The sequence below is a fragment of the Lygodium microphyllum genome, chromosome 12 (assembly GCF_053477565.2).
Source record: "Lygodium microphyllum isolate KBCC chromosome 12, Lygodium_microphyllum_v1.1.10, whole genome shotgun sequence".
NCBI lineage: Eukaryota > Viridiplantae > Streptophyta > Polypodiopsida > Schizaeales > Lygodiaceae > Lygodium > Lygodium microphyllum.
The window spans coordinates 135,275,051-135,297,394 of NC_141146.1; positions in this window are offsets into that span (position 1 = coordinate 135,275,051).

The following is a 22,344-nucleotide window of genomic DNA, read 5'->3' on the forward strand; positions in this document are numbered from 1 at the left end:
ACTTAATAAAGTAGATTGTCTTAGCTAGATTGCTTGGCCCAAGTTTGCACAGTTTACAAAAAAACTTCCCAATATCAAAGAGCCTTGAATGTTATTGCACACCAAGACACCAACTTAGTTTCCTCTCTAAACACTAGACTATTTCTAGCTTTCCCTATTGGTTGTAAAGTAAAGAGCCTAATATTTTAAATGGCTAAACACTTATGTTTTTTTGTTGAAATTCATGTCACGAAAGATCTAGAAAACCATGCATTGATGCTCTCTCCAAATTCTAATATGTTATGCCCTCACTTGATCATCACCGAACATTCCATCAAACATCCATTCCAAAATAGATGCCTTAGTGTTTCTTCTTGCCAAAACGACATTTGCCATCAGGAGACCTCTTTTTTATACCTTCTCCCCAATCTAGAATGCACTAGTCATCACTTCCACAAGAACAGTCTGTGTTTGAGAGGGAATTGTAGGGTCCAATTTTTGTTGGAGCAATGCTTGAGGTGGTCCTCAAAGAAGTGTATCTCCCATCCTTTATAGCAGTTGGATACATCAATGGCCTATCAAGTAAGATACATTTGATAGTTTTAGTATTCAAGACTACCCAACTTCTTGCCAATAAACTCTAGATTAGATAGCATGCTTGGTGATGCTTTAGATAGTCTCAGGCTTCATCATTTGAGAGCTACACAATCCTAACATAGTTTTTGAGAGCTTATTGGTTCCTACTTTAACTTGCTTGAACTAGATTATAGAGTTATTTTGATCAATTCAACCCTTACATTTTTTGTAACCTAGTTTCGCAAGATTCAAGCCTCTTTTGCCTATGGAGCTTGCTAAAGCGGGGTTGGATTTCCACAGCCAAAACATATTCTCACTCTCAGAGACTTCTAAAAAAGGGCTATCTCTCTTACCTTCCTTAAGGCACTAACCCATGATACCAACAAACTTGTCAAGAACCCAATGGCTTTTGCTTTGGTAATGACTTTTGACATTACAAGGGATGAGGGGAATATGGATGAGAAATTCTAACATGCAACGCAAAAAAAATCTAGGTGCTAGTATATATATTAGTACAATTATTGATATTTGCACCTGTATAAACATCGATAATTTTGTGCCAATATTTGACAGTGTTGATATATGCATTGATGTATGCATTAGCAGATGCGTCGATATATTCATCATTGCATGCCATCATATATGCATGTGGATATACATAAAAGAAAAAAAGAGAGAAAAACATATGTACTTGTAAAAGAAAGCAAAAACATGGTTGTAAGGTCTTTATGTGTTTTTCTTCATCTTCTAATTTTTCCCTTTATGTGAAAAATATTGTGTAAAAGAGATAGAGAGCAAGAGAAAGGAGTTATGAAAGAAAAAGTAAGAGAATGAGGTAATGGAGGTTGTATAAATGTATTTTTAATTTATTTTATTTCCTCTTATCATGAAAATGGAGAGAGAGAGAGAGAGAGAGAGAGAGAGAGAGAGAGAGAGAGAGAGAGAGAGAGAGAGAGAGAGAGAGAGAGAGAGAGAGAGAGAGAGAGAGAGAGAGATGGTTTGGCATTGTAGGTCATGTAGTTTATTGTGTGTCGTTTTCTTCTCTTCTTAATACTTTTGACTATACAAGATGAAAGAAGAAAGGAGTTAAATTTGATTATCTATATTTCGTAAAGTGGTTAAATTAGTGAAATATTTTATCTTATACGTGAAATTGAGAAGAATTTGGAAAGGACGGGTGAAATATCATTTTATATTAGCAAATTAGGTAATATAGGTTGAATATAGGATTGAGAGATTAGTGAAATTCATGTCTAACTTCTTATTTAAATCCCCTTGTCAAATTTAGATAATGAAGTATCATGGAGAAATCAGCAATAAAGCGTGTCATGGTGGCATCTAAGCTGTCGGAGGTGAAGGTGAGGGCCTGGGCTAAGGTGGTAGTACAAGGGTTATATATGACAAGAAAGTCATAACGGCCATGGGTATTTGCATTGAAGTCTACTCCTATTCTACGAGGGTACGCCATGTAGGTAGAGTTTTTTCTCTCCGAAGGGAGAGTGTTACAGAAGGCCATCCATGAGAACATGTTGTTGTCGCAGATGCACCTCCGCCACAGTGGTTGGCACTCATATACGGGCACGGATCGAGGCACTTCAAAAACTTTATTTTGCTAGTATTCCGCATCCTCGGTGCCCCAGAGGGTGGGATTCTTCTCTCTTTCCTTCAACCACTGTTGGCTTAGATGGCTTCCGACGTTGATCACCTCGTCCACTATTTTAGGTGGAAGGACTCTGTGTAGGGCATTGGGGTTGAGGAAGCTGAAGTTGAAGGGCTGCTTCTCTTTTTCTTGTCTCTCCCAAATTATGAGCTTCGTATGAAAACTGGCCGGCAGGTCATTTGGGCATGGTGGGAGGGGTACAAACGACTGTGCCATAGGGTTAGCCCTCAATCTTTTCCTGGCTTCTAAAACCAATTTCCTCCTCTTCTCCCTCAAGGTGGTTTTCCTTTCTGCGGATGCGTCTGTGGCTACCCCTGCCCTTCAAGATGGGGTAAAGGGGGTTGTGGAACCACTTCTTATTTGAATCCGCCTAGGTCAATTTGTAGTTCAGCCTCACTCCCTAGGCGCTTTTGTTGTTGTACATCTTCTACAAACCCCAGAGCATCAATCTCCTGGGGGGTTAGGCCAGCCAATAGCAAGTACCTACGTTGTTCCTCCGAGCTTAGCCCAACTACAATGGGTTGGGAGGGTATGTGGAGCCATGCTCGTAGAGCTCTGCGCGCTATGCTCAGCTTCTTTTTTACCGCCTCCAAGGACTCCCCTTCCTCCGCATGAGTGGCATCCATCAAGGTATTCAGGAAGATTCATTGTTGAGTATTGAAGGCCACTTGGGCTACCTCTGCTCTGCCTTCTGCTAGAACTTTCTCTTTTTCCACAAGAGCCAGGCGACATGCCAAGGTTTTCACTCTTTGTTCATTTTGGCTTGCCCACTCTTCGACTCTCTTTTTCATTTCATCCATGCCTTCTCCCTGTCTTTGCACCAAGGCCATGAGCCTTCTCTTGGTCTTCCAATTCCCTGCTCATTCTCTCGTGCTCCTCTCTTTCAAGGCTTAGCATTTTGGTCATAGTTTCCATTTCTCGGTGATGTTGCTCCTCTTCTTGCTTCCTTCCTTCTTCCCCTGTGGTAAACTCTTTCATGCCCCGTTTGATCTGACCTATTTTTGTTGCTGCCAGATCCTCGTGTTGCATGATTAGGAGCTTATACTCTCCCTGCATCTTCTCAAGCTCTTGATTTTCATCTATGAGCTGTCATCGCCAGCTTTGCTCCTTTTCTTATTTGGTTTTTAGTTTCCATTTTAGGTCAAGAATTTCCTTTTGTTGTGTAGCCATTTGACTTGTCTTTTTGAGCTAGAAGGCTGCTACTGTCTCCTTTTCTACTTCCAACTCGGCCACCACTATCCTCCTTTCCTCCCTTGCCCTCTCTAAAACTGAGAGAGCAATTTGTCAATGTACTTGTCATGGTTTGCAGGTGGTGTCATACTGGTGGGGATTGGGGTGGTTTGAGGCTGGATCTTGCCTAGACTCAACATTTGCAGTTGGCCTTTTTTGCCCGGTGGCTATGGTCTCCCTGCTCTTTCCTTGTGCTAGTTCCTTATTGATAAAGTATTGCATCCATGCCACAAAACTGTTCACATCCGTGCTGGCCGGGATGCTTGGGGTAACCGTGGTTGCTTTGCTGGTGGGAACCAAGAGAGGCGGGATGGGATGGATGGGGGCCTTGCCCTTGCCTTCGATAACCATGGGTAGCATGGCTTTGGGTACTTGAGCGCTTGAGCCGGGTCTATCTTCCCTAGGCGGACTTAAAGCCCTTAGGCCATCGAGTCGACTCTGTTGTTCTATGGACTGATGAGTTGCTTCGGCCATGTCTTCCTCCTCCTGTCTTCTCAACTCTTCCTCCTCTTCCATAGCTCTTCTTTCTCTCTCTTCTTTTGTTTTCCTTGCTTCCTCTGCCAACTTTTCAGCTTCTTCCTTCTCCTCTTTTTCCTCTCTATCACCTCTTTTAGGGATTCCTTTTTGGCTCTCTCCAGATCTTCTTTTTCCTTTTTCCTGCTTGCCTTCTGTTTCTTCTTTTGAGTTGCCTTCCCGGTGGACTCCTTCATTTTTCTTCTTTCGGGTTGAGCCTCCCGCTCCTCCTTCTCTATCTCAGTTTCTGTCCTGTCACTCGATTGCTCGTCCTTTTGCTAGGTCAATGACCTATTTGGGGTCTCATCCGCTCCTTCGTTTCCTTGTTGGGCTTATTTTACAACCTCCTAGATGATGGCCGTCAGCACGCTTCCATACTCGATGAAGGTGGATTTCGAGGAAGGTTTCTTCCTCTCTATATTCTTAGAGGCTGGGGATTCTCTACATGCCTGTCTCTTGCCCAAGGCTAGTGCTTTGGCTGCTTGGTCTATTGTCTTGCGTACGTAGCCATTCCAGTCCACCTCATCCAGGGTGCAAGCTGCCACATTCTCCATCAAAGGTACACTAATCCGATGCATGAGGGAATTATAGCATTGGTTGGAGAAAAGGGAGTGCACCAACTTTGCCTGCATGCGGATCTCAGCATCGGGGATATCCTGTATGATGATGACATTGTTTGTCAAAACCGCTTCACTCTTCATCTTTAGTAGAGCATACACGTCCCTCTTACGTTTTTTCTCCACCTTAGGTTCTAGCCCTAGTGCTTTCTCCACCAAGGCCTAGTTTAATGATACCTGCACCTATCGTTGGGCATTGTCCCCTCTTCCCACAGTCACCACTCCCCATTCTTGGTCTGGGTTGTACGTTCTCAAAAATTCTACACACTTCGTGTGGTCAGGTTCCTGCGCAAACTTCTCTAGGTACTTGTGGAGGTTACACTATTTCACTATTCTCCTTGCAGCCTGCTCCTTGGCCACCACCTTCTCAAGGTTATGAATGCTACGGAATTTTAGCTGACTATAAGCCTGATTTTCTAGGCTGATGCCATACTGCGCTCTCTCCTCCTCTGTGAAAGAGAGTCAGTGAGCACGATCTTGCTGTGACATCTTTCGTTCCTGTCATAAATCATCATGCCCATTAGTAATTGCAAAAGAGTTACTTGTTAAAGAAAGGCTTTGTGTTTGTTGAATGAAAACATTTAAGCTCCAACATAAACTTTCCTTTCAGAATTTTTCACACTTTAATTCAAATTTTTCGTGACATTTTTCCTCACCCGCAAACTAATATGTTTCTTTTCTTCCCCCGTTTAAATGTTGACTGAGGTTTTCACCACTGTGTGGCTTTTCCTCACGTGTTTATGTGTCTACTTGATTTTTATTGGTTACCTTCCTTACCTTACCTTACCCCACTTCCCTTCCGGATCTGGGGAGAATCCTTCCTAGGATTGAAAGCTAGTAGGGCCAGGGCTGTTAGCTTATGGTCGAGTGTTTACCTTCGCATGAGCCAAGCGTAGAAGTCTGGATTGTACTCTAGCTAAGCATCACGATCTAGATCAAAGGGTCGGGTACCTACGTGTGTAATGTAAGTAAGGACATCTGTTAGGACGTCATCGGAATCAATGCGACTAGAAATATGTAACTCTTCCTCTATCAAGAGGCAGTCAAGGTAAGGGTGTCCTTTGATGTGCTCTTCTAGGGGTCGGTCATGAATAGTGGTTAACACCCTATATAAGGTTGGAGTGACATAAGTTGGGTCATATTCCGATGTCTTGATGGCTCAGTGCTGCTCAACGTTGGTCATTATTTGGCATCCCTTGAGTTCCCATTGCAATCGAAGGGCGTACTAGCTCCGTAAGAATGGGGATTCAGTCTTAGCAAGCCTTTTTAACTCCTCTAATTCTTGATTAGTGATGGCAGAAGAGGCTCGCTTATCATATGACGTGATGAGCCGTTGTTTGATGGCTTGCTCTGTAAATATCTTAGTGCGGAGCAACTCTGTAGAGCTGAGTGGTGTGCTTTGACGAATGCAAATTCCAGTGTGTCCCATGAACAAGGCATTGTACGAATTTTTGTTGCAAAGGGCTCTTGCAAGAGGTTCAAGTCCAAGCAGTCATAACTCAGATCCAGTGACATGAATGTGGCATCTAAGCATTTGAGGCAAGCAATGACGTCATCCCTCGTGTCTTTGGCTAGATCTACAGCCAATGAGAAGAATGATTTCCACTCATAGGAGGGTCTAAGGCCTGTGGGTGGTTGAGGTCTGACGAAACTAGAGAGTTGGGTGGTAGATAGTTGCAGGCTTGGTTGTTCCTGAGATTGCGGTTGGATCGCTTGCCCGGCGGGCTCAGACAACTTGACTACGATTGGGGCGTCCCTACTTGGGGGTGTGGCTTCCTGCGTCTTGATTAAGTTGTGTGAGACTGGTTTGGGAACAACATGCTAAAGTTTGGTCTAGTAGATTTGGTCAGTTTGCATGTGCATATTCAATTGTGAGTCAATGTGCTTGGTGACTCGAGTCCTTTGCAGCATTAGGCCTATTGGAAACCTACAAGAAAATGCCTTCTAGGAGGGGACAAAGATACCTGCAGACCTTCTTGTTGTTGCACTGGACAAAGATACATGCAGATCTTCTTGTTGTTGCACTGGGGAGTCAAATTGGAAGGGGATTTCTAACACATGAGTAGGAGTTAGAATCCTCAACCATATAGTTCTGTAGGCTTAGGACAATCCACCTAGGAAAACTACATGTTTTAATATCATATTGCCAACAAAACAAATGTTACACCATTTGGTATGCTAAAGGATTGACCTATTGAAATCATAGGTATCAGGTTCTCGATAAACTTCATTATCATGAAGGGAGTAGACTATGATATCCTACGGTTACTCGTGGGGGTGGCACTTGATTGCCACTCTTGTTGCTTTAGACTTACGGATCTATATCCAAGCATTACCCTCATAATAACCTTGTGCTTCCAATAGGGTCTTAGGAACCCAATGTGGCTTGACTACCTGTCGTTGCGTGTAGCTTTGTTAAGATAACCATTGTGCCATGTACAACCTACCATTGATGAAACCCCAAAATCTAGCAAAGATTTCACCTCCCTACAAACGACATGATCTCTCTCTCCATAGAGGGCATTATTCCCAAGGATATCATAGGTCATTTCAAGATCGTGCAATGACCTAACGTTATCTTAGAGGCCTCGAAGAAATTCTACTCTAGTAAAGAGCTATAAGCGAATTACTCAGAGTACCCCTTGTAGGCAACCATAGCCAAAAAAACACAGCTTACTTTCTCTTATGTTTCTCATTTTTCAAGTCTATCCAACTCCTTCGAGCTTCTCTAAAACCATTTCCTAACTATTTTCTACTCCTTTTGCTTTTACCCAATCCTTACCATGGATTCAAAGACAACCAAGTTTGATGGAACTCCCTTCCATACTTGGTAAGCTAAGATGAAAGGGTATCTCATCAAGTAGAAGTGGTGGCATGATATATATTTTACTCAAAGTCAATGATTTAGTGGATGATATATCACATCATTTTAAGAGAGAGGATCAAGGAATTTAAGTGGAATTTAAAGGAAAATGATTTTTTAACTATTTACCCCAAGTTGTTATCCTCATTTGGCCAACCTTTATTGCATGAAATTGCTACAACCTTCAATTGACACACGATTGTTGCTATTTTGGGTTGTGGGGCTTCCTAATAGCTTCTTGAGTTGCACTTTAGCTCAATATGCACATCACTTTAAGCCATGGGTTCACTGACAACAGATTCTCAAATGATATCTCTCTACATCCCTTCAAGACAATGGGAACTAGTCTTCAAGATGCTTTTGCTTGTACACAAGGGAACAACATCCAAACATTGATCTACTATCGCACAAGGCATAGTAGGGCTACATCAACATGCTCAAATTTTGAAAACTCGTTCTAAAATGTTTTGGTTGCTCAAATCACCTCTTGAAGGTTCCGAGTAGGAATAGGGGCTAGTGTAAGCAAATTTATGATCGTTTGGGTGTAAATCTATACTATCTATGCTATCTTATAATTCAAGGAAATCCCAAACCAAAAACCCTAGCTATGTGGAATTCATAGAATGCTCTTCGGATCTACAATTTGGAATGTTGAGAGCTATCTAAATGAACCTTCTCTTGATTGAGGAGACATTTAGGCCCCTCAAGGCTCATCCATAATCCCAAATTCTCTCACCCTTTGGTTCCTAATGAGTGGCAATGCAACAACGCTAAATGTACATGTGCTGAAAATTTTGTGCTTATTGATTGTGCATTGTCTCTTATGCACGTGCTACTAAGGTGTAGAAAATATGATAAGAGCTCAATATCATTCATGTCCTTCATGTCTCAAGTTCCATCCATGTGACTACATAAGAGTCATCCTTCCAACCAAAAAACTTCACATATATCCCACAACATGAAGAACACAAGGCAAGAACATGATCCCTACTCCAAACAAACTCACTAGATGACCATATATCATAAGGTACAAACTAGGGAATTCTTGCACTAAACTTCTAGATGTTCTTCCTCCTCCTTCTAAGATAGGGCTTTGTACATTTCACAAAAAAATCTTAACATATTTCAGCCCTTCCCCTAGCCTATAACCATTCATGTGTCTTCATGCAATGTTGCTAAGTCATCTAGCCATTCTTCCTCTTTATCCTCTGTGTGTGTGTGTGTGTGTGTGTGTGTGTGTGTGTGTGTGTGTGTGTGTGTGTGTGTGTGTGTTTCATACTCATGGCCATGCATAGACATGCAAATGCACCATGCACACGGCTCTTAACATCTAATTTGACAAAAAGACAACCCAAAATCTTCCAACTTCTTTATAAGCCTAGAAGAAGCCATAAATTAAAATCAATGAAGTATCATTCTTTAAAAAAATTCAAATCAGTAAGACTTCAACATAGAAGAGTAGCAAGTTGCATTCCATCTTCTATAACTTAGCAAGATTTTTTGAGATGCATGGATACAACTAGTAAGGGGAATAATCTAGAGCAATCGAAGCAATACATGTGGCTCTATTTTGAATGTTCCAATGTTTAATGTAGATATGAATATAAAATATTGCAAGGCAAATAAGAGTTTTGAGTTCTTCAATGTAATACCAACGCATGCATAAGGAGATTTTGCCCCCAATGGAAATGATGACACACCTTATGGAATTGACCCTTTTACCCTATTGTCATTATGATGCACTTAAAACAAGTTTCAAGTACTAGTCTAAAACACCACTACTAACATGGTAAGACATTAGCTCAATTGATAGAATGGAGGATTGTCATAGGTTAGATTTTTTCTAATTAGCCTCATATTTACTTCCTCCATAATGAAGGATTGCAGGGAATCCTAAAAAATCTTTATCTTCCTTTCGTTTCCCTACTCCCCCTCTTGGAGATGCACCTTTCAATAGCCTATTATCTCTTACATATCAATTGATAAATGAGTGGATATTGTGCATGCACACATGTGCATGTCAATATGGATACAATCAAGCTAGAAAGATTGGTCTAGCTATATTGATGTGTCTAGTGCCGAGGGCCTCAAGGTCCCATTGTGATCTGCAAACATTTTGCCATGTCATCTATGCAAATTGTATGTGTGTGTGTGATTACCTCATCACTAGTGAGTGATCAAATTTGGATTCAAGCACAACAGCTTGCAGACCAACAACTTGTCTTTGGTGCATGATGTAGTGTAGAGCACCCAAGCACTGTGGCCAAAATGTGGACAAATGCACACCCAAAATGTGGACTTGCAGAATTTATATGTGTTCCATCCATGTAAGTTGAAAGACCTCTATCTAGGTAGGCAAGAAATTAGCATGCGTGTGTGCGTGCACACACACACACACACACACACACACCCACACCCACCCCACAAAAGAGAGAATTGTAGGGAGCATTGCATGAATTATAGTTGCTTCTGAATGTGTGTGAGTATTGTTATGCGTGTATGGGAGAGGTAGACATACAAAAGGGATAGAATTGGATGGAGAAGAAATCTTAAACCATATGTATTTGTGACTCTCACTCTTAATTGCTTGATCTATGCATGAGCATGCAAACATGTGAGCCCATACACATGCATAGATAGTGAGAACATTGTAGCCTAAAGTAAATATGATATATGTAATTTCTCTTTGAGGGTCCCTAGACTTAATATAAGCATTTATAAACTGGCTGAAACCAAACTTTTATACATGCAAACAATTGAATATTCTATAGGTGAAAGGGTTTTTCATCTTGAGAATAGGTATCTCTCTCTTACCACATTGCCTCGCACACACCCCGTGTGCACTCCAGCCTTCCCACACTTTACTATGAGCCTTTTCTAAACCCAAAAACAAAGTACAATTTGTGTGACAAAGAATAAGCATTGATTGTACTTATGAGAGATATATAGAGGAGAGATGCATTTATACATACACAAAGAGGTGCACATGTGTGTGTGTGTGGGCATCACAATAGTGGGCATAATGCCAAGTCAAATTGTCCAATAGTGAAGAGAACACTCATACATGTGCACCCATTGGATAACACCCATGTGAATGCATTACTGTATGTAGACAAACATATGCAGTCAATGATAGTGCACACAATTAATTGCATGCTTACATGTGAATTCTCACAAAGTAATCTCTTAAGATTGGTGGAATTTTACACATTAGGCATAGAATGTGTCATTTGTTACGTGGAAGCATGCTCTTTATCTTTTTCCTCTTTCAATGTGAGCAAATGAGAGTGGTCATGAGATAGCATGGTCACTTTCCTTTGCTCACAAAGATACAAAGTGAGTGAGGCATAGCCTCATGATCTTTCCAAGTTTGCAAACTGCAATGAGATATTATACAAATAGATTGCATACATGGCACCTTTGAGAGTTTTTGTGTAATGATATGATTACTATGAAATTCTACATGTTAGGAAGAGTGAGAATAGGGGTTGCATTATGATTTAATGTGTTGATATAGGTGTGAAATATTTCACTTCATGTTCATGTGGAATATGGAAAGTGATTTGCAAATTGGTATATGATGAGAGAGAGAGAGAGAGAGAGAGAGAGAGAGAGAGAGTGTGTGTGTGTGTGTGTGTGTGTGTGAGCCCCCATGATTTTTTTAAAAGTAAAGTGTTGTTTGTAGTAGCTCGTGATTTTGAGGATTCGTGTGCTTGCAAAGTTGATCATATTTATTATAAGCTTTATTCGCATAAATTTGAGTGTAGTGTGCAAGGTATACTAGTCCTAAAAAGAGTGCAAGAAATTAAGAGAAGTCATTTTGTACTATTTGGAATAGATTTTCTAGAGTGAAAGAAAAAGTGATATATAATATGATATTCTAGAACTTCTAGGTGGGCAAACCATCATGGTTTTGCGAGGAGTTCAAATACCCTTAACCTCAATTATTAAACGAAAGTGAGTGAAAGAGATGTTAAGCCTTCTACTTTTCTTTCACCATCATAAATGGAGCAACGATTGTCAACACTAATATTTTGATGAGTTATATCTTCTTGATTGGATATCATCATTATATCCTTTCCTAATGACCTCTCTCTCTCTCTCTCTCTCTCTCTCTCTCTCTCTCTCTCTCTCCATGTGAAAACCGTTTTTCAACTTCTCTTCTTCTACATGTACATAAATATATATAATATTATATATAGGTCCAAGAAAGGGTGTGTAGAAGTGCATCTCACTCTCTTGAACACAAGTCTCTCTCTCTCTCTCTCTCTCTCTCCCCCCACACACACACATAAACATGTACATTTGTACACATGCAAGCATGAATAAAGAAATCATTGCATATGCAACTCTTATATCTTGCATGTATCAATTCATATGAGATGGAAAACTTGCATTATCTTCTTAGTGTCAATTGATCCATGAATGACCTATGGTTGTGAGAAGTCTATGTAAGATAAGACAATGCCATAAAAGCTATAAAATAATGAAAAGGTAGAGTATTGTTAGTAGGTATTATGCATAAATTTTGTGTTTTGTTTGACTTTTCATGCCATTGAAACAAAAACTAGATAAACATGCATATCATGCATGTATGTAAAGGATATGTGTGAAATCAAGATATGGAGAATTTTCCTCTCTCCCATTTCGCTAACCCTCTTTTCATCCTCATAGAGCTTAACACATACTTTACATTCAAGTCTTACATCTATAATGAGTTATAATGCCCTTTATCATATACACATAAATACTTGCCCAAGAGTGCACGATATAAAATTTATTCATGGACAAAGATGGTTTGTGCTTGCCCTCTACATATCACACACACACATAGAGAGAAATTACTATGCACACATAGGTCTAAGTATGTATATGAATCACAATATGAGGCCCATCCTTTGTATTTTTTCGTCAAAGGAAATAATTCTTGACATTTCGCACATTAGGCATGAAGCACATTGTATTTTGCATGTGAAGCACATGGTTATTCAAATGGTTTTACACAATTTTAACATGAAATATTCCAATTAAATTTTGGGCTTTTCATGTTGTAATTATATCAATTAACTTTTATTAAGTATGCACGCATTCAATAATATGTAAAATGTGAAAATATGCTATTGATTAATATTTATCAATAAAAACACTTGCTTGACACCATTTGCACATTGATTTGATTGTTTAGAGTTCCATATTGCATGCAAAATAGAAGAGATACTCTATAGATACTTATTCCCAATTATGGTAGAATGGTTTTTATGAGAAAAGACTATAGAGGTCCACATACTTTCAATATTAATATGACATTCTTGAAAGGAAAGAGCTCTCTATCAGGAATGAATGGGATTCAAAATGATTCCTCATCTTCTAAACTGGAGATGGCAACAAACTAGAGGTAGTGCATTCTAGCAACAATGGCTTTTAGGTTTTAAAAATAGGGAGGGATAAAGCTACTATGGGGAGATCACTTCTCAATCAATCTATGTAGTTTATAAATACTCCTCTTGACTCTCTTATTCTCTGTCCTAGGGATTTACATCTTCTACACCTCTTGCAAGATGCTAACAATTTCATTAAGCTTAGTGAGATCCATAGAATGCTAGTAACATTCAATCGAGATCATAAGATACTTTACATAGGTAGTCCTTCTCATTGGTTATTCTTTTTACTATGCAAAGGGAAGTAGAAGAAGGATATTATTGTTGTTATAGAGGATAAGAATGGCCATCTTGAGAATGAGGAGGAATTGTTATTGTCTTCCAAAGACATTTATATTCTATAGTGGGGACTCAAATTGACTTGGTTGATGTTTGTGGGCTAAGGATTAAAGTTTTGGGCCCAATTCAAGCTAGGATTGGCAATGATATGGCCACATTGCTAAATATGCCATCCATTAAAAAGGAACTATAGCATGCAATGAGTAAGATGAGAAAAGGGTAGGTGTCGAGGCTTGATATTTATACTATGTTTTTAGATACCTTTGGAGAGGATCTATACCAACTAATCAACTCATTGTAATCGGGTCTACAGAGCATTAGTGACACTGGGAAAAATGTAGTTATACTCAAAACCGACATAGGTGGATATCGACATCCTAACCTACACTTCGCATCTGAGGTAAAAAGACATACATAGACAAAAAACAACATAAACAAAGATGATATACTTAGAAAAAACTCTCAAGTGTATTGATATATGTATCCAATACAATATTATCATTACAAACAGGAATGACGATATCCAAATACACAGACACCAACACTAGAGAAGTAGCATAACTTCATAGACTCAGAGACAATAGAAATACAAGAGGGTTGGTAGTACTATTGCCACAAGATGAACTAGGGTGATATCCCATGGAAGACCGATGAAGTGATTAAGCTCCAAGGAGACTATCTAGGGGGCTGTACTACAGTGATAGTCTCTAGGCTAGGAGGGAAGACTTCCTCAATTGTGAGTTGGAAATTAGCCATGGTAGCGAGGATAAAGAAGGTAAATAAACATAGAAAGAAGAATAGCTTAAATATGATCGGCAAAGCAAAGTAATGAGTACAAGTGTAAGATGAAAAATAAGGGCAATGAGAGAAAGAAGCTTTCTTAAAAGACCATTGAGTTAATGTGAATGTACTGTGGCCAATGTATGCTTGCCACATCAGTAGAAAAGTCCACAAAACCACATGATTAAGATGAGATTTTTGAGATACCATGCCACCATCAAAGGGTAGGGTTTGATCACATGAGTGAGTTTCATAAATAAATGCCATGTCACTTTGACTTGTGACTACTAGATATCCAACTCAATCTTAAGGCAGGCAACCAACGGGGCGTAATGTTTGGAATCTGGTAGTGGAGGGGTGGCAATGATAGTAGGGAACCTGGGTTGATGGAGAATGGAAATTGGAAGCCTTTGGCATAATAATGGCATAGCTAAAAGCCATTAATAGGCTTTGGTAATAGATTTTCTTGTAAGTCAATCAGGTAGAAAGAGTCAGTACCAAAATCATGGAACACCCAAAAGGGACCGCTCCATTAGAATTTAAGCAGGCCTAGAAGCTTTCCCATCTAGATCTTCAACACCAGGATAAGTTGGCCCTTCTCAAAGAGTTTTTTATTGGAAAGCTGGTCAACTTGATGCTTTTTCCGTGCTTGGACTTTAGATAAGTTGTAAGCATTGTGGATCTGATCTTCTTCCTGCTCTGCTAGGGCTTCCATCTGAAAGGGAAGAGATTCCTCGAGGATGGAGCCAATCTTGTACCATGATCTGTAAACTGGGGAGTATATACTCTAGAGGTGTGATGGCTTCTTATCTAAATGCAAATTTATAAGGTGTCATTCTAGTCACTACCTTCAAGGAAGTGCGATAAGCACATAGTATTGCCAAAAGTTTGGTGTCCCAATTTTTTTGATTTTGATCTACCAATTCAATTGAAATTTTACGAAGTACTTTGTTTGTGGCTTTTGCTAAGCCATTGGCTTGCAAATAATATGGTGATGACTTCTTGTATACAATTCTCTGAGGGTACCATATCAGGTGAAGATATATTTAAATAAGCATTTGGCAATAGACTTCGCAATGTTATCTAGGAAAGCCCATGCTTCCACCCATTTTGTATATTAGTTAATTTGCCATCAAAACTTATTTATTTTTGGTGTATGCTGCCACTGGTGAGATTGGACCAATAAAGTCAAAACTCTATTTTTGAAAGGGCTCGAAGGGTAAGATTGGCTAAATCAACAAGCAGTATCTAGTGTCGAGTTGACCCAACCTTTGGCAAGAATCGCATTGCTAGACCCACTTAGTGTACCGCCATGCATGGTCGGCCATCACAATCCAACCTGTTGGATTTTTTTGATGGTCACATTAGCAATCAAATGACCATAAAAAATCCCTTGGCAATTCGAACTACAAACTACTCCATTGGTAAAACCACTCTCTGTAGCACCCCAAATAGGGTGCGTAGACATAATTGGCCCATGACGGCCTCAAAACACTAGCTCCAAAGAGCCAATAGTTTTTGTTAATCCTTTTGTAGATGGGTCAAAGGCACTCTAGCGTTCTCTAGAAAGGCCAGTAATTCCTCATATCAAGTCCATGGTAGATTAGGCAATTCAGGCTTGGCTCTCAATCCACTTTTGCTACAAATAAGTTAGCATCTAGGAAATCATCATCGACACCTATTGGTACTTCTCCAGAATCCAATCAAGAAAGGAAGTCAACAATCACATTGAGTTCCCAATTAATGTATCAACTATGCACAAATTCTTGTAGTAACAAAATCCACCTTGCTAATCTTCCCATCACATTTTGTTGCTTAACTAGGTGATCCACATGGAAAATAAAAGCATGACCTAGCAAATAGTACGAAATTTCTTAATTGAATAAATCATGCCACGACATTCTCTTTCAATAATGGTGTAATTCTTCTTCGCATTGGATAATCTCTGGCTTTCATAGAAGATTGGCCAAAACCACCCATCCTCCTACATGAGAACACTGCCAATTGCCATATCAAACACATCAATAAATACATGAAATGGTTTTCTCCAATTTGGTGGGATCAGGATTAGGGCTCAAGATAATAATAGCCTAAGGTACCAAAATGCTAGTTTTGTCTCCTCATTCCATTTAAAAATAGATTTTGCCACATGTGCCAACTAATTCAGGGGAACAACTAAATGTGCCAAGAGTCACAGGTGATACCCATGCCATCAAATTTGCCCCAAGAATCAAATAACTGGGGGATTTAAAAAAGCAAGCCCCCAATTTGAAGTTTTTTCACAAAATTTTCCAAAACTTGGAGTTTTTCAATGTATTTGCCAAAACTTGGAGTTTTTTCACAAAATTTGTAACTTTATGAGGGATAATCTTGTTACCCATATTGAAAATTTGTATTAAACAAGCTATTCAAGGGACCATTTTTTTCAAACTCTCAAAATATACCGAAGAGAGAAAAATGAACAAAATTGGGTTTCTACCACACATCTCAAAAAGTACCCTTATCAATCAGACTAATCTCTAAAATTATGATTCAATCTAAACAAAACACAAAAAGAACTCAATATAGGAAAATATAATTATTTCTCTTGCAATTATTTAGGCAAATTATGAAAGCCACTTATATATAACTATTATATAGTATCGATATGTGGACTTGATAGCAACAAATGTCAATATCTTCCTCATCTTTTTTACTAATCACTCCAAAGCTTCTCATATATGCAATGGTTGTAGGGAGCTTTAACTCTAACATATCTACAAGGGATATATCATTTTCATCCTCTTGTTGAAAAATTTGGCCAAGTATTTGTTCAACCTTTCCAATGGCAAAGGTTGCATCATTTATTGACCACTTCTCATCATAGTTTGTAGCTTTTGACAACGAATCTAGTTTACCATTTGCGGTTCTGAAGGTCTTTCTCATGTCTAGCTCCTCCTGTGTAGGTTTAGGCATGATTTGACTCATGTAGAATTTAAAGAAAACCTTGTGCTAAAAATAAAAATTAGTAGAATTGACTATGGAAAGTGGAAGGAAGAGCAATATGCAAAAGAGAAGCAAAGAGTAGAGTTGTTGCATAAGGACGGGAAGCAACCATATCATGGTTTGGTTCAACATTAAACTTGGCCATGGTTTATATCAATAGCAGACTTGCCAATCAAAGGTTAGATGAAACATGGTTTAGATAAAAAATACCCAATTAACAAATGAAAATTAGTAATTAGAACATGGTTCAGATAAAAAAACACCTTGATAACGTGATAAGGGGAAGCAAACAATTGAGAAGGTGTAACATGGGAAGGAGAAGCAACCATAATATATATTAGAAATGTGACTAGAGTAGATGATACATGATTAGATTCTATGTAACCATGCTTTCCATAATAGGAGTAAAGGACAAAGATCAAGATTACCTTAAGAAAAAAGTATCACAATCAACAAAAACGAACTTGGAACATCAATACCATGAAGGGAATTAAAACGAAGTGATCAACAAGCTTTGTGAAACAAAATCGAGATTACCTTGAGAAAAAAATTTTCACAACTAGCAAAAATGAACTTGGAGCATTAAAATTAAGAAAAATAAAATTTCTTTGCACACAAAATAAGCATGATTTATAATGAGATCCATCACCTACAAATAGGTACCCCCCTCAGTGAATACCAAGCTTTATGGATGTATTCATGATAGTAAAAGGCAAACAATAAACTTGCATACTTTTCATAATAGGAGAAGAGGAGCAAGATCTAGATTACCTTGAAAAAAAATTGGCTCAACAAAAATGAAGTTGGGGCATCAAATCAGGAAAAATGAAATTACTTTGTATACTAAATAAGCATAGTTTATAAAGAGATCCCTAACCTATAAATAGATGGCCCCCTCAATGAATCAAAAAAGCATGATCAATAATTCCACTTTTAGATCCTCGTCCAATCATGTCCACAAATGGATAACTGGTCCATGATTAATAATGTCTACTTTTACTAGAGTTTTCATTATGCTCAAAAAGAAAAATACCATATATGTGGTCCCTTCACATCATGTATCCAAAATGAACGTCCACCTCCACTTCTTCATATGCCCTTTAAATCTTTCATTCAGTACTGCATGGTCCCCATCTCATTGAACAATAGCCAACATAAAACTCTCAAGTCTTTGATTTGCATTTTATGCGTCGCGGAAGGGCAAGCATAAAATTTAAATCAGTTTGCTTAAGGGAAGGTTGATGCATCATCATATGTTGATTTTTGTCCATCCCAAGCACACGAATGTAGACATAATACATGTGCTTGCAGGCTAGGAAGGGTTTACTTTCCAACTCTCTCTTTTGAAAGTCAGGACACGTGCAGAAGGGCTCGGGATTGACATGCACCTCATACAAATGCTCTGACATAACATAAAATATGACTTTCTCATTTGCCACCACTACTTTCTCTTCCATGAAAACTACATCCAATGCCTCAGCCAATATAATTTTTCTTTATGCATCCTTAGAAATGCCATGTCTCCATTTTTTTCTTCGCTTGCCACTTGAAGAGGTAAGTGGTTCTGTCCCATGGGTCGTAGTATTTTTGGGGGTAGGTGGAATGTCATCATGCTTGAATACAAAGCCTCCTTTTATAAGAATTGAAATCTCCTTTGCAGAAGCATTGGTGCCCTTATCAATAGACCAAATCCTTGGTCGCAAGGGCACATGCTTAACTTTTTTATCAGCATCCCATGTATGCTCCATATCATGACTGCAAAACCAGAACCATTGTGCAAAAGACTTACCTTGAAATTCCCTCTCTGACCAAAATGAAGGGCATAGTAACCCAGGTGATCTACTTTCTATCATGTTGCATCACTTCTTTCTATTTATAATGCCAAAACATTTTCGTTTGCAATGAACAGGCATTCTCCGGATGGCCCACAAACTTCTATGCATTTCCTCCTCTGAGACAATATTAGTTGGGAGATCCATTTCAATCGGCACTGCATGCACCTCATGGTCCAAGCCACTTCCGTAGGTTGGTCATTTCTATTTTGAAAATTTATCTTGTGTGGTCGTCCTTTTTGTTTTCTATCCCTTGACTCCATTACATAGCCAGGTTTATGAGAGCTACAACCATCTAGAGTTCTTCTTTTCCTTTGAACTATTTCTTTGTTTCCAGAAATGAAAGGCTCTCCGTACATGGGAGTGCCAAGAACTGCTCCTTGAACTGTTCGAGCTATGAATGCAGGTGAAGGGGTATTTCTTGCAACCATCCTATTAATAAGAGCATCCATGTCGGGACCACTTCTAGAGTATCTTCCAGTTGTGAAGGCCAGTTGCCTTGAACATTGAATATATGAGTTGATCAAGTTAGTGGCGCATGCATCATACAAACCAATTTTCTTCTTTCCATCCTCCCCTGCCAACCAACTTGCATGCACGCTCTCAGAAAGATTTGTGTTGGGAATACAAGCCCTCTCCCAAGGACTCAAGGAAGCCTGCAACCCAATAAAAAACTCAGCAATTCCTCTTACATGTCTATTTTATTCTCATACTTGGGTATTCCCACCCCAATGATATTAGTACATGTGTATGTAACAAATAGAAACAAAAAAAAACATTTACATGTGTAGCACTACCCCAATGGTCTATCCTATTCTCCCACCATTTGATCCATCTCTTCAATGGTATGGTACTATCTCGAAGTAGTCCTACTTGCTGCCACCAATTTTGTATAGCTGTGGCATTCCTCTTGCCCTCTTCAATGGATTTTGAAAGGCACCACCTCTCACATAAATTCAAGTGATGCTTCCGAAGGTTTGAAGGCACGTATTTTGTTGTGTGCTTTTGTAAGCTTTGTTCCCAGTGAAACAAACACAATCGCTCTCTTCCTTCCAAAACATTGTCAGGTCCCGCATTGAAAACAGTGCGGATTGCCATCCAATTTGCACCGACTTCATCCGCCATAAAACCTGCAAAGTCTGCAGGAGGGTGTCCACACTCGAGCATCACATTATTAAGGCATCTCCAAAAAATAATTTGTGTTTCTGTATCCTCTTCCTTTGTATCACAAATAGCAATCACCATGATCCCCTTCAAGTTGCAATAAGAAATACAGTGATTAGCAAGTAGAATATGTCAACGAAAATTGATAACAAGTAAGGTTCCCGAACAAACCATGGATCGTACACAGAACAAGACATTGTTGCCTAGTCATCTATTCTGTGTGTAAAGTCAAAGTGAACCCAAGACTTGCAAAGGTCTCCATTTCCTAAGCGCCGCATTCGATTAACCAATTCCACTCTTGAAAATGTAACTTTTTTCACCCACCCCTCCTTGCCCTGGAAATCTACTGCCATGAAAAAAAGGAAACATGCATCTTTTTTTCAACTCCAAAATGTTATCAAAGCCATCTCCAACAACACATGTTTCTTTTTTTTCTGGCATGTCACAATACTATTGAACCTGCAACCTCAACAAACGAAAGTTTGTTAAACTAATAACAATGCTACAAACCATAGTTTGCAGACTTGAATAACTGAAACTAACCTCTGATTTTGAACCAATGGCATCAACTCCTCCAAAAAGTTTGTAAGCTCTTGTTCTCCCTCCACCATTGAACCATTAGTTGTCAAAGATTCAGTGATAATTTGTTTTGCTACAATCATTTGAATCTTCCTAGCACCACAGTGTCGATTCACTTGCAAAAGTGAGTGAACTAGAGATCTAATTTTTTTAATTGCAGCCATTGAAGTCCCTGGTTGCACATTGTGTGTGTGAGTGCCTACATGAAGCATCAATCTCTCCATGCTTGTGTCCTTTGGCAAAATGTAATAAACTTTGCAATCACAAGTTGCATAACAAGTGACAACTTTACTACAATAGTGACACGTGATTGAATGATTTTCTTCACTTGCAAGTAGCCCCTTGCTCACTGTGCTATTGAGGTAACCATGAAAATACATTTTATTATGTTGATTGTTGCTCTCATAGTAAGGACAATTGACTCGATGACATTGTAAGTCTCCAAAGCAATGGCTAATTTTCGAAGTAGCATCAGGGAAGATATTAGTTGGATGGGGTCTTGTCCAGACATGACCATCATATTGTTGCTGCATCCCATCCATGTTTGAAGATGTGCCATATGTCGGCAGAAGAACGAAAGCAATAGAACCATTGTACTCTCTTGGAATGTCACTAACAAAAAAAGGGCCTTCACTCATCTGCAATAAAGCCTTCAACTTCTTTCCTCTGGGGCTATTAGCAATCCAAGGTAAAATCTCTTTCTTTATTTATGGAAATGAATGAGGACTATCAAGTCCATCATCTGACTCTAAGTCAATAGTCGGAGTTGAGACGGGTGCACAAAAAGTATTTGTTAAAAGTGGCGAAGAAGTTTGAGATGACATCTCTGCGAAGGAATCGGATGTAATGTCTACAACAGGTCCTGAAAGTGAATGAGCTTGTTTGCTATTTTCTACAGTGTGTAGTCCTTCATCTTGGTCCATGGTGAAAGTGGTATCACAATGTACTATTTTATACTGACATGAAAGAGAAGAATTGAGCAAAAATTGCTCCGCACCATTGATATCCGGTTGGCCATGAACCGCGATCTCTTCACTGTAAGCATCAAGTTGGAAAATAACATACAAACCTACCAGCTTCTGGTCAAGGGGTAGAAGTGATTGAAGAAAATAAGAGCTCACAAGAATCTTTCCATCCCTCAGGGGCACAACACGTTCCAGTGATTCGGAGCCAATTGACCATTGAAGAGTAACTTCTGCCCTCGTCTCTCACAAAAGCTGGTTTGAAACTCAGCAAACAATGGAGTTATGAAGGCGAAATATTATATCTAATAGCATGCCTATTGTTTATCAATTTCTTTGAACGTAGAAATAATAGTCTGTTACCCCCACCAAATATGGATTAAATGAGCTCTTACTCCATGGGCAAGTTCTTAGTGACGGTTGAAGTTGCGAATCAGTCCATTAATGAACTAAATCATTAAAAAAAGTCTACATATTGAAAAATCACAAGATTTAGTTAAATAAATTTTTTAAAAAAACATGTCTTTTCGAAAATAAATCATGTATTTTCGAAAATCATGTCGTGTTGTAGCACATATTTTTATAAGCATGTTTTATTTTGTCAGATGTCAGGCACCGTCAGCATTTACATTTTTTAGTAAATAATTTTTCAGTGTTCGAGAGAAACATTCTCTCATGATGGATGTTCAATATGCACGTACCACTTGCCATTGAAAGTTGTGTGTAACGGTTTAAACATATCTTCTTATTTGTCCTTCTTCTTCTTCTTCTTCTTCTTCTTCTTCTTCTTTTTCTTCTTCTTCTTCTTCTTTTTCTTCTTCTTCCTTTTCTCTTTTGTTTCCGTCTTCTTCTCTCCCATTGCAAGTTGGAAGGCATAAAGAAGAAGC